The sequence below is a fragment of the Peromyscus californicus genome, unplaced genomic scaffold (genome assembly GCF_007827085.1).
Source record: "Peromyscus californicus insignis strain IS unplaced genomic scaffold, ASM782708v3 Scaffold_14__1_contigs__length_90479793_seg_2, whole genome shotgun sequence".
Lineage (NCBI taxonomy): Eukaryota > Metazoa > Chordata > Mammalia > Rodentia > Cricetidae > Peromyscus > Peromyscus californicus.
In genome coordinates this window covers 14928094-14940106 of record NW_026294436.1, presented here as the reverse complement: position 1 = coordinate 14940106, position 12013 = coordinate 14928094, and the positions used below count along the sequence as shown (strand labels likewise).

General features: G+C 41.3%; 2 protein-coding genes across 7 annotated transcripts in view; one reads left to right on the top strand and one right to left on the bottom strand.

Annotated features, from left to right (window-relative positions):
• The window catches only part of R3hdm1 (R3H domain containing 1), a 139578-nt gene extending 133186 nt beyond the window's left edge, over window positions 1-6392 (bottom strand). For 4 of the 5 annotated variants that reach the window (XM_052736814.1, XM_052736817.1, XM_052736818.1 and 1 more), the window contains exon 1: window positions 6224-6391. The gene's annotated coding sequence lies outside the window, so the exon portion shown is untranslated. Of the gene's footprint in view, window positions 1-6223 lie in introns of all 5 variants that reach the window. The other variant, XM_052736816.1, reaches the window with a different exon arrangement.
• Window positions 6393-6720: 328 nt separating this feature from the next.
• Window positions 6721-12013, top strand: part of Zranb3 (zinc finger RANBP2-type containing 3) — a 166812-nt gene continuing 161519 nt past the window's right edge. The window contains exon 1 of one of the 2 annotated variants that reach the window (XM_052736812.1): window positions 6721-7343. The gene's annotated coding sequence lies outside the window, so the exon portion shown is untranslated. Of the gene's footprint in view, window positions 7482-12013 lie in introns of both variants that reach the window. The other variant, XM_052736810.1, reaches the window with a different exon arrangement.

Sequence of the window (12013 nt, the reverse complement as noted above, 5' to 3'; positions counted from 1 at the left end):
TTTGGGTCAGTGAGATGGCTCAGCAGGTAAAGGTGCTTGCTGCCAAGCCTGTTAACCAGAGTTTTATTCCTAGAACCACTAGGATGGAAAGAGAATCAACTTCTGAAAGCTGTCCTCCCACCTCCATGCATGTACCACAGGAAGTACCACACCCATATAAACAACAAAAATGTAAAACAACAACAACCAACCACAAAATACCTTTGGAGTTTAATTAATTTTGAAGTACCAACTAGTAACCTTGCCTCCACTATATTCTAGGGTAAAGAAAAGCACAGACTAATTCCTGAAATGATTTATACTTGGTAAGCTTACCAACAAAAATCGTGCAATAATGGGTTGGGGATTTAGCTCAGTGGTAGAGCGCTTGCCTAGCAAGCACAAAGCACTGGGTTCGGTCCTCAGCTCCGGAAAAAAAAAAAGAAAAAAGAAAAAAAAAAAAAAAAAAAAAGAAAATCATGCAATAAACTAAATAAAACATATGAAGCAATTTTAACAGATGGCATGTGTTTAAAAACAGATATGTTGGGCTGGAGAGATGGCTCAGAGGTTAAGAGCACTGGCTGCTCTTCCAAAGGTTCTGAGTTCAATTTCTGGCACCCACATGGTGGCTCACAACCATCTGTAATGGGATCTGGTGCCCTCTTCTGGTCTGCAGGCATACTGTATACATAATAAATAAATTAATAAAAAAAAGATATGTTGCCTGTAAAATTATGAGAACATATATATTTTAACTTTTAAATACTTACAGGTTCACAGGAAATTGAAAAAACAGTATAGAAAAATCTAAAATGTACCATTCATTTAGTTTCCCCTAATACCATTATAGGAATATCTTTTACTATCAAAGCTAAGATGTTGCTACTTATTTAGTTTAAAATCTTACTCAGTTGAGGCCAGCCTGGTCCCCGTGGTGAATGTCAGGCCAGCCAAGGACTACATAGTGAAATCCTGTTTCAAAACCACAACTCCAAACCAAAATAACAAAACAAAACCACACTCAACACTTTACTTATCTGAGAACGTAGTGATGTGCAATTTTATTAAATGTATATAGGTTTATGTAACCAACAACCACCACAATCAAGATACAGAGCTGTTTCATCACCACACACATCCCCATCATCATCATCACCGTCCTAATTTTCTCATTTCAAGAATGTTACAGGAACCAAACCATATGGTATGTAGCCTTTTAAGATTTTTTTTAAAGTTATCATATTTTTCTTTGGGATATATCCAAGATGCTGTACCAATAGCTTGCCCCCTTTATCGCTGCATAGTATTCCATGCATAGATGCTATGGATGCATCAGTTTACTCAGTGAGGGAGGGGCATTGGGATTATTTCCAGAAAAGAACAACCACCCAATTACTTCTTTTAAACAACAATTCTGTAATATATGAGTTCATTTTTTAGGACAAAAAGGGGTGGTGGTGGCTAACACTCATTTAAGCTATTTCTTCCAGAAAGCTATAATATGCAGAAAATTGTAATTTTACATTAGAACTTTTCATCTTATTTTTTTATATTCTAGATCTTCCCTTAGTATGATGACCACTGTATCAGGAAGAACCTGCAGTTGATTAAACGTCTACCTCAAATTGCAAGGTGACACCTGAGTGCAGTTATGGAGCCCTTTCATGTAGAAGACAGGTAGTAAAGCTAACTGCACAACTAGTCTACAAAGGCAGCTTCTATCTGTCACTCAGTAAACTAACACTGGCAGAAGTCAAATGGCAGAACGTTCCTTGCACCAGACGTCAGGTAACTGCCGCTCAAGGTCAGGAATACAAACAATTCCTTGATTTTAATTTCTTTTGGAAGGAAATTACAACAAGTTGTGGATGCCATAAGTGAAGAAGACCAAGAGTTACCCTTTTACAATGCTAAGTGATCTAGCATTCAGAGTAAGAGGCTCAAAACGTACAATTTGTTTAGAGAAGTGAGCTTATGGTAAAAAGTAAGAGTCATGGCGGCTGGAAAGATGGCCCAGAGGATTAGGAGAACTGGCTGCTCTTTCAGAGAAACTAGGTTCAATTCCCAGCACCACATGGCAGCTCACAACAGTCTATAACTCAAGTTCTAGATGATCTGATACCCTCCTCTAACCTCTGAGGGCTCCAGGCATACAAGAGGTGCACAGACATACATGCAGGCAGAACATCCATACACCTAAAGTAGTAGTAATTTTTTAAAAGTCACAAACCTAAAAACTAACAAAGCAAAGAACAAAATAAAATGTAAGGGAATGTTTAATTTAACAAATATGAAGACTAACAACAGGTAAGCAGAAAAAAACCTGGAAAAATCAAACTGCTGGGAAATTCAGGCAGAAAACTAGCTTTGAGCCATGATTTAGTATCTTATTTCATTTGTCCATCGGTGACTAATTAAACTACATTTTGGAGATTACACATATTCATATGTGAGCTAACATCAGATACAAGCACATTTATTTAATGTGTTCCTTATATGAGGACCAAAGTTAATTTGATAGAAATTTTATTTATGTTATTTGATGCATGGTACATCTCTGTACTACTAACAAAGATTACAGTGAGCCCCAAGGATTAAGTGAAAGGCAATTCAAAATATTTTTTAAGTTTATACTGGGAAAAACTGACACATTTCAAACTTTCATCTGCCTTGTCAACTTAGTTATCTAGAGCTGTAAATACATTATTATTCTTCCTCTAGGCAAGAGTGACTATAGAAACAGAGCACTGTTTCTGTGGTTTGCAACAAGAGCAATCTGAAAATTTCATTCCCACTTGTAACCACACCTCTATGACATATAAATGCTGGACACTTTTACAATGGCTCACTAGTGTTAATAAGGAAGTTTTCTATTCAAGTAGGAAAAGTATATTACAGACCCATTAGTCTTTAGCATGATTTATGTAACACTTAAAAAAAAAAGCAAAAAAACTTTATCAACTCTTACTACACTTCCTTATTTCTGAGAATTAAAACTTAATATTAACCCAAATGGCTATAACTGGATTTTTCCCGAGACTCGGTTTCCCTGTGTAGCCCTGGCTGTCCTAGAACACGATCTGTAGACCAGGCTGGCCTCTAACTCAGAGATCCATTTGCCTCTGTCTCCTGAGTGCTACGATTAAAGGTCTGTGATACCACCACCCAGCTATAACTGGATAGTTTAAAACACCAATTTAAAAGAAAGTTTCTTTTTTTACTTGGTAAATCCCCTTAGAGAAGCACCCAAGTGCCATCTGACTGTTCAGATGCTGTCAACCTTGGCTACTATTGTCAGCAATACTTCAGAATATAACTGTGCATGCTAATCTTGAATTACCTCAACTGTACAAACTCCAAGGACACCTTTATGTGTGAAAACCCACTATATTCTCAAAAATGCTTGGGAATGAAAAGAACATGTTATTTCAAAGAAAAGAAACACTCAAGGACTGCTAAACAATGGGTTACAACTAAAGAGCAAGGATTTAGCTTACTGGTAGAGTACTTGCTAGCATGTGTGAGGTTGGAGGTTCAATCACTGACCAAACCAAACCAATACACTTCAAGAGCACACAAAGCAACAGTCTGGTATAGTCACATCAATTCAAATAACTTGTTCAATCTTAACTTTGTATCAAAGAATCACTCAGCCTTCTCTGGTAGCACAACACTAGGATAGTAACTGTTAACTAGTTCTTGAAACATATTGACTAAGTCAGACGATATTACAATACTTAACTATTACAAAACACAATAAATTGTTATTATGGGTAATGTATTTGAAATACATTCCAAATACAGAAATTTTACACATAAGGAAAAAAAAAATCTCATAACAATTCTCTTAGGTACCAAATGACCAATTTCTCATGCTGTTTCTGCTAAAAAAAAAAAAAAAAAAAAAAAAAATGACTAGAGGCCAGCAAGATAGCTTAGTGCAAAAGGGCACTGACTGAACCTTCAAATCTGACTGCTTGAGTTCAGTCCCCGAGACCAACATGACATAAGGAGAGAAGTGACTTCTGCAAATTGTACCACTGTCCTCTAACCTCCCAAAATGTGCTATGGCACTTGTGTGCCCCCACCTTACTTAAATGTAATAAAACAAAAATGGCTATTTAGGTCACTGTGTATATTAACACTACTACAATACTCAACAGCAGAAGAGATTTTGAGGCTGCAACAATACCCTGGGCACATGAACAACAACTTCATTCTCTAAATATGAAAATAAACGAGAAAACAAAAATTAAATTTAATGTAACAAAATATATATGTATGAGATACAATCCCAGTAGCTTTATATATTCTCTCTCTAGGCCTCACAACTCCATAAATTAAACATTACCCTCCCCATTACACAGGTGAGGAAACCTCAGAGCCTCATGAAAGGATCCCAAAACTAGTAAAAGAATGTAGTCCCCTGTATTTTCATCAGTCCTTCCCTGCAAAGAATTCATGAGATCTAAAAATATAATTACGTAAATTACCAATTAATTATCAAGTTTGGGGGAATATGCTTGGCAACATATGCTATAAGAACTTCACGGAATAGCTAAGGGAACTTATCTCCCAAAGCTACACTTAAAATAATAATAACAACACATAACCAGATTCCTTCTTGATCCAAATTAATGGATCTATTTCACTTTGGTATCTACTTGCATTATTTTGAGAATATGGCAGGTTCCTAAGTTACTATAGACTTCTCCGACCCTAAAGAAACAGTCTATCACTCAAAGAACAGACTTTTTTTTTTTTTAGAACAAATGTTTACTCTAAAAACTAGAAAGTCTTAGAAATGGGGTGATCTGTAGCCATGTCTATTACAGATTACTGGATCCATTAAAGTCACATTCTCCTAGGCCAAAAAGCAGAGTGGAACTTGAAAAGATAGGCACACTATCAAAACCTGATGCAATTATAAGAAAACTCCCTAAAATATAGTTAAAGAAGAAAAATTTTGAGAATGACGTTTGTTCAGTTAAATGTGTAGCTACATGAACCTTACCGATCAAGTACTGCAAAAAGGGACTTCCAGTTTGATTTTAACCATCTTTTTATGACACAATGCTCTTGAAATCAATGACATTTACATTTAAGGAGTTTCTTTAGGCGGGTGGTGGTCTGGTTCGCCTTTAATCCCAGCACTTGGGGGGCAGAGGCAGGCGGATCTCTGTGAGTTCAAGGCCAGCCTAGTCTACAGAGAAAGTTCCAGGACACCCAGGGCTACACAGAGAGACCCTGTCTCCAACACCCCACCACCACCACAAAAGGTGGGGGGTGGGATTCTTTAAACCCACCTGGGCAAACTATAACCTCAGTGTTGAGGTATACGTGCTTATGCGCATTCATTCATGCTGAAAATTCTTTTTTTCTCCTTCAGGAATTCAACATATTATTTAGTTAAGGCATACTGTTTTGGAAGATACGTCTTCATCTCTAGCTAGTTTAGGAGACTTGCTATCTCTGGACCCAATTCAGAGGGATCACAACAGCCAGACCCAATTTGTTTATCTATAAAAGCAAGTTCAAACAACAGTGACACTATCTTGCACGTAATAACCACCAAAAAAAAAAAAAAAAAAAAAGAAAAGAAAAAAAAAAAAGAAAAAACTTCCAACACACGGGGGTGGGAACGGGGGGAGGGGAGTGAACACCATAACGTCCCTGTAAAACCATCAGCGACCAAGGCTCTGACAGTCATTCAACTTTCGTGCTAATCTCTCCCCTATGTTTTTTTTCTAGCAGTATAGGCACGACATGCTGTTTCCTTTTCGGGGTGTGTGACAATTCCCCGAAGCGGGGCTAGCAGCCCTGGGCATCTGCGCCGGGCCCCGGAAAACAGTTCCGTGAACGACCCCTGCTCCAGCCCGGCCTGGCTGTGGCTGCTTCTCCCCGCGGTCCTCCCCGGATCTCCAGGGCTCACGAGAGCAGCAGCTGCATCAGGGACGCTCGGGGAACCTGTCCCCAGTCCCCCCGCTAGGCCTCAGGGGGTTGGCGCTGCACATGGCCCCCGGCGAGGCGGCGGGCACAGCGCGGTGGAAGCGGCGGGCGGGCTCGCCTCGGAACCCCAGGGCCCCCGGAGGACTGGCGGGGAGGGACGCTGTCTCCTCAGCGCGTCCCTCCCCGGCTGCCTCACTCTCCCGCTCCGTTAGGGCTACCGGTCGGCGAGCGGGGGAGGGGAGCGAGCGCGTTATTCCCGGGACGCCGCGGGGGAGGGGACGGCATCGCTTACCCGCGTTACTGAGGAGAAGGAGCAGGAGGAGGCGGCGTGAGCGCGGCGCGGCGGGGCGACGGCGGGGCCGGCTGGTTGCAAGGAAGAGTCTCACGGAAGGGAATTAACCCCATCACCAGCCCGGACACCGGCTCCAGCGGCAGCCGCGGCGGCAGGATCCCGCCCCTTCCCACCACGCACTAGCCCCGCCTCTCCGTTCGGGTTGACGGGTAGCCGGCTCGCTCATACGCTACATGAACTCTGAGTGACAGAGACAGGATCCAATCAGAGGTTCAAGAACCACTTTAGCTCCACCCCATTATCACTGCGGGGCCGCGGGAGAACAGGGCTAAATCTATCTCCACCCCCCGAAAGAGAAAGAACCAATCCCTGACAAGTAATCGTCCTTGAAGGACGCAAAAGACAACCAATGATGGGGCTAGGAGGACAGCCATTTTGCCCACTTGTGAAAGAACCACCTTTTCCCACGAGTAGGACCCTGAGGCAGTGGAGTTCCGGGAGGTTTTAGTCACTGGAGATATGGAAGAGAACTATATTCCTTCAGGGCATATTTGTAGCGCTTCTAAGGATGAAAGGAGAATTTTGTCCTTCATGTGGGAGATGTGGGGAAAGCTTTAAGGATGTGGCTCCTCCCCTTAGCGGTAACGGGTTCCAAGCAGAACACCTGGTCTCTCCAGTCTTAGTAGTGGAGGGCAAGACTACTGAGTACTTTGGCTTATGGAACTACAGTTCCCAAGATGCTTTGCGACCCGTTTACCATTTTCCTCCACTTGCTTCCTGTTGCATCTCATGGGAATTGTAGTTCTTGAGAGGTTACCATGCGCCCTTCTTGTCCAGATGGGTAGGGGGAAAGTTTTGAGTAATTTGGATTTATGAACGAGGTCCCAAGGTTCTAGTCAGGTCTTTTCGCCTCACTTAAGGAGGAGCAAAAATATAAAAGAAGGGTAGGGAGTTTTCTCGGGATACCGCAGGGTTTTAGAGTGCTGGTATTTGAACTCTCCCACTGTCAGGTCATCCAACGTCACTTCCGCTTAGGTGCGGACACTTGCAAAAAGCTTGGCGGGAGTTGGAGATTCTGAAGCTAGGGCACCAGTTTTGGCGGTCTGGGAGTTCTGTGTAGGTAGGGCAAGAGATGGCAAATTGAATATACTTTAATTGCGTTTTAAGAAAAGAGTTGGTAAGAGTCGGGCGTCGTGGCTCATGCCTGTCACAGCAGGAAGCCGAAAGATCGCCGCGATTTCTCAGCCTGCGCTTCAGAGTGAGTTTTAGAACAGCGGGGACTACAGTATTGACCTTGTCTAAAATACACAGAGACAGACAGAGACACACACACAGAGAAAGAGAGACAGACAGAGAGACAGAGATGTGAAACGGCATGGGTGTAATTCTCGAGCCTTTAATGTAATTTCCTAATCCTGCTTTTGTTTCCGCGGACCCAATGTTTCCTATCAGATCCGCTCACGAGTAGATTGCACCTCTTTTGAGTTTGTAGAGGTCACTTTAATTTGTTTTTATTCCACTGTATGTAAAGCAGCGTGGGTTTGTAGACTGGAAGGACTTGGAAGTCCTGAGCTAATTCCTCCTGTTTATACAAACACTCTCCAGAGGTTGCCTTTAAAGGAAGAAAGCTCAGGGTTGTTAGTCTAATGGAATGGTCCTATTGCCATTCTCTCTTTGAGTAACCCTTCCATCATATTAAGTGGTGACCAGGTGACACTTGTAATACTCCAATAACAACATCATCAAAAAAAGGCTTCAAAATTCACAACCTAGTAAACTTATCAAATGAGGCATGCCAGATTGATCACCTCAAGCCTGATGCCCCTCAAAGTCTCTTCCATCATTTTTATGGAAACTTTGTCTTAAAACTTTTCTTGTAAATATTTATTGAACATTTACGCTGGTAGTGAGTATATCAGACTTAAAGGGTCCAACAGTGCCCAGAAAGGTAATTATTATTTTGTTTTGTTTAAAAGGAGTGAGGAAGAGAAAGATTAAACAAAACTAATGTTACTTGGTCTTTTAATATCTCCCTAAATCCAGCATCTTCATAGTCATGTTTTGTGTGTTGATTTGGTTTCCTCTTTGCTTTTTACTTTTAGATTTAAAAACCAGGATTGTCTATTTCCATTATTTTTATTGAAGTATTATCAAGTCTGTGTTCAGTACTCATAAGAGTTGTTTATACACCACGTGGATGAAACACCTAACTAGTGCAATTCTAGATGCAGAAATAATCTGTAACTTGCCGACAGCCAAAGCAGTCTTACTTTCTCTTTCCTAAGGGGAAAAAAAAATTGTCTTTGCTTTTTAATGTAATACTTTTGCATGGGAGGGTGCTTGGGTGTGAGCTAATGAACTCATCAGCTCCTGTACAATATGCATATTAAACAGAAGGCACCATTGAGCTGCATCATTCCCATCGTGGAGTTAGAATTTCCAGTGATGTTTAGCATTATGATCCCTAAATGCTTAGTTTGGTTTTTTGGTTGTTGTTGTTGTTTTTTTTTTTTTTTCATAAACTCTTCCAGAGTAAATCAAGTCAGTAAGTAGTAACAGTAACAATCATATTACTAACTGCTTTATCTGAGCCAAAAATCAGTGTATTTACATATTTCCTGTGCCACATCTGTGGTTTATTTTCTTGTTGTTGTTGTTGTTTGGTTTTTTTTTTTTTTTGGTTTTTTAGTTTTGTTTTGTTTTTGGGTTTTTTTGTTTTGTTTTTGGTTTTGAGACAGAGTTTTCTCTTTGTAACAGTCCTGGCTGTCTTGGAACTCACTTTGTAGATCAGACTGGCCTTGAAATCACAGAGATCCTCCTGCCTCTGCCTCCAGAGTGCTGGGATTAAAGGTGTGTGCCACCAAAGCCCAGTTCTGAGTTTAATTTTTGAGTGCTGGAGACAGATGGCCTTGCATTTGCTAGGTATGTACTCTATCATTGTTTTACATCCTCAGCCCTGATATTGTTTAATAATTGAAGAAATTGGGGGTCAGTAAGTGCAATAAGACTTTAAAGTCAGTCTCTGTAGAGATGGCTCAGCAGTTAAGAGCACTTGACTGCTTTTCCAGAGGTCCTGAGTTCAATTCCCAGCAATTACATGGTAGCTCACAACCATCTGTTATGGGATCAGATTCCTTCTTCTGGTGTGCATGAAGACAGTGTGCTCATATGCATAAAATACAAGAACAAGCCGGGCAGTGGTGGCGCCTTTGGAGGCAGAGGCAGGCGGATCTCTGTGAGTTCGAGGACAGCCTGGTCTCCAAAGCGAGTTCCAGGAAAGGCGCAAAGCTACACAGAGAAACCCTGTCTCGAAAAACCAAAAAAAAAAAAAAAAGACTTTAAAGTCTGACCCCTTAGGCAAGACAGTTTGAAGCTGAGATACATATCCAGGTCTCTTTGATTTTTCAGCCCTAAACCATTGTTTCTCAAATGTTTATGAATCATAGAGTTCTGCCTTCCTGTGTCATCAGAATGCTGGGATAAAAGGTAAAAGGCATCACCACCATGGTCAGCAGAAAGACACTGTTTTTGTTTTGTTTTATTTTTTAAAGATTTATTTATTTTACATGTATGAGTGCATGTATGTATGTACACCACTTACATGCCTGTAAGAAGGCATTGGATCTCCTAAAATTGAAGTTCCAGATGGTTGTGAGCAGCTGTGTAGGTGCTGGGAATCCAACCTGGGTCCTCTGCAAAAGCTGCCAATTTTCTTAACCACTGACCCAATCGCTCCAGCATCTCAAGGAAGACCTGTTTTGATGAAATGCCACTGCTTTATTTAAAGTTCAGTGGGTTGACTGTGATAATATCACTGTCCCTTTTTATAGCTGCCTGTATTCCGGGGTGTCGCTCAAATATAACCTGTTTCTTGCTAATGGCTATTTACAGTTTCCAGTTAGTAAATTTTTTTGTTACCATAGTGAAAGCATATAACAAACTCTACCATCTTAAGCGTTCTTACATGTGGACATGACAGTGTATTAACCATCTGTACCTTGTTATACAATACAGCTGTAAAATGTTTCTGTCTTACACAGCTAAAATTCTGCCTTCGGTCTTCCCTGACCCCTTGCTTTCTGTTTCTAAGAGCTCATCTTAGAATACCTCATACAAAGTTATACATTTCGTGACTAGCTTGTTTAACTCAATGTCTCCAGGGTTCAGTCATGTGGGGTGTGGTAGGATTTTCCTTTGCAGGGCTGAATCCTTGGTACTGACACGCCACACACACTTGGTAAAGGAATTCTTCGGTTGGTAGGCATTTAGGTTGATTTTCCCTCTTGGCTTTGGTGGCCAGTGCTGCAGCTAACGTGGAAGTGTAAATTCTTCGTATATGTGTGTGTGCACAGCGGAACTGGAGATCTGCGTGGAGACTAGAGCTTGGCCTGTGGTAGTCAGTTCTGTTACCACGAGGAGCTAGAGATCAAAATTCAGGTCGCTGGGCTTGGCAGCAGGAATTTTACCTCCTGAGCCGTCTCGCCTGCCCAGCTTTTTGAAAGTAGGTTCAGCTGCAGAGCCTCTGTGATTCCTAAATTGTTCTCCAGAAGAAATATTTCCACTTTCTTTACTATAGGACTCTTGGAGAGAACCTGCTTCCCTGTTACGTGTGGGTTTGTGTATGTGTGGTATGCAGCTGCACCCCCTTGGGTGGGTGCATGTGGAGACTAGACTTTCACTCTGGGGTGTCTTCCCCAATCTCTTCTCCACCATACTTTCTGAGACACTGTCTCTCACCAAACCTGAAGCTTCCCCTATCAGTTAGACTGGCTAGCTTGGGAGCTGCCAGGACCCTGTTGTCTTTGAGGCACCCCACCCCACCCTAATTTTAGATGGGTTCTGGGAGTCTGAATTCAGGTCCTCCGATTTGTACAGAAAACATGTTACCCACTGAGCCATGTGCTCTGCCCCACCCCCCTTTTCCCATCTCTTTTCTCTGTTTAGTCTGATTGGAAAGGGATGACTCATTAACGCAGTTTGTATCTCTTTGAACCCACTGATGCTTTATATGTATGTTCCCTGGCGATGTCTAGTTTCTTTTAAGTAGCCTGTTGCTGGCCTAGCATCATAATTTTAAGAAAATACTTCAGTTTATTTCAGTTTGTCACATACTAGGGGAAGCTTTACTCCCATTTAAAATTTTCTTTTTAACTTTTAAATGCTGTTTTTCCCAAAATGAATTTAAATTACTTTAGTTTTCATATCTGTTGTCTTTTCTTTTATAGTGTCTATCTCCTCTCCAGTACACAAAAAAATGTATTGTTAAATTTTTTTCCATGTTTTATAGTTACTTATATTGTTCTTTGGTATGAAGTACAAAATTGGGATCATTTGGTGAGGTGCTGGATTTAACACTGGGCTTCTGCTTTCTTTCACTGAACGAGCTTTTCATCCTGTTTTGTTTTTCTGATGATCTCAAGTAGCTCAGGATAACCTTGATCTCTCTGTGTAGCTGAGGCTGACCTTGAACTCCTGATCCTTCTGCCTCCACTTCCCTAGTATTGGCATTACAGGCACATGCTAGGCACTCCTTAAATATTGTCAGATGAGTGATCTGGAAGCAGTGTTGTAGAATGGTAAAGCTCAGACTTTTACATCAGACCAGCGTAAGTCCTGGACTCAGAACCAGTCAGTTCTAAGACTTGTGTGAATTGTTTATTAGCTCAGAATCTCAGTTTTATCATGCAGATAACAATAGTTTGTGGGCCAGTGAAATGGCACAGTGGATAAAGGCACTTACTGCCAAGGCTGAGGACCTGGGTTTCGTCCCCAGAATTTACATGGTGGAAA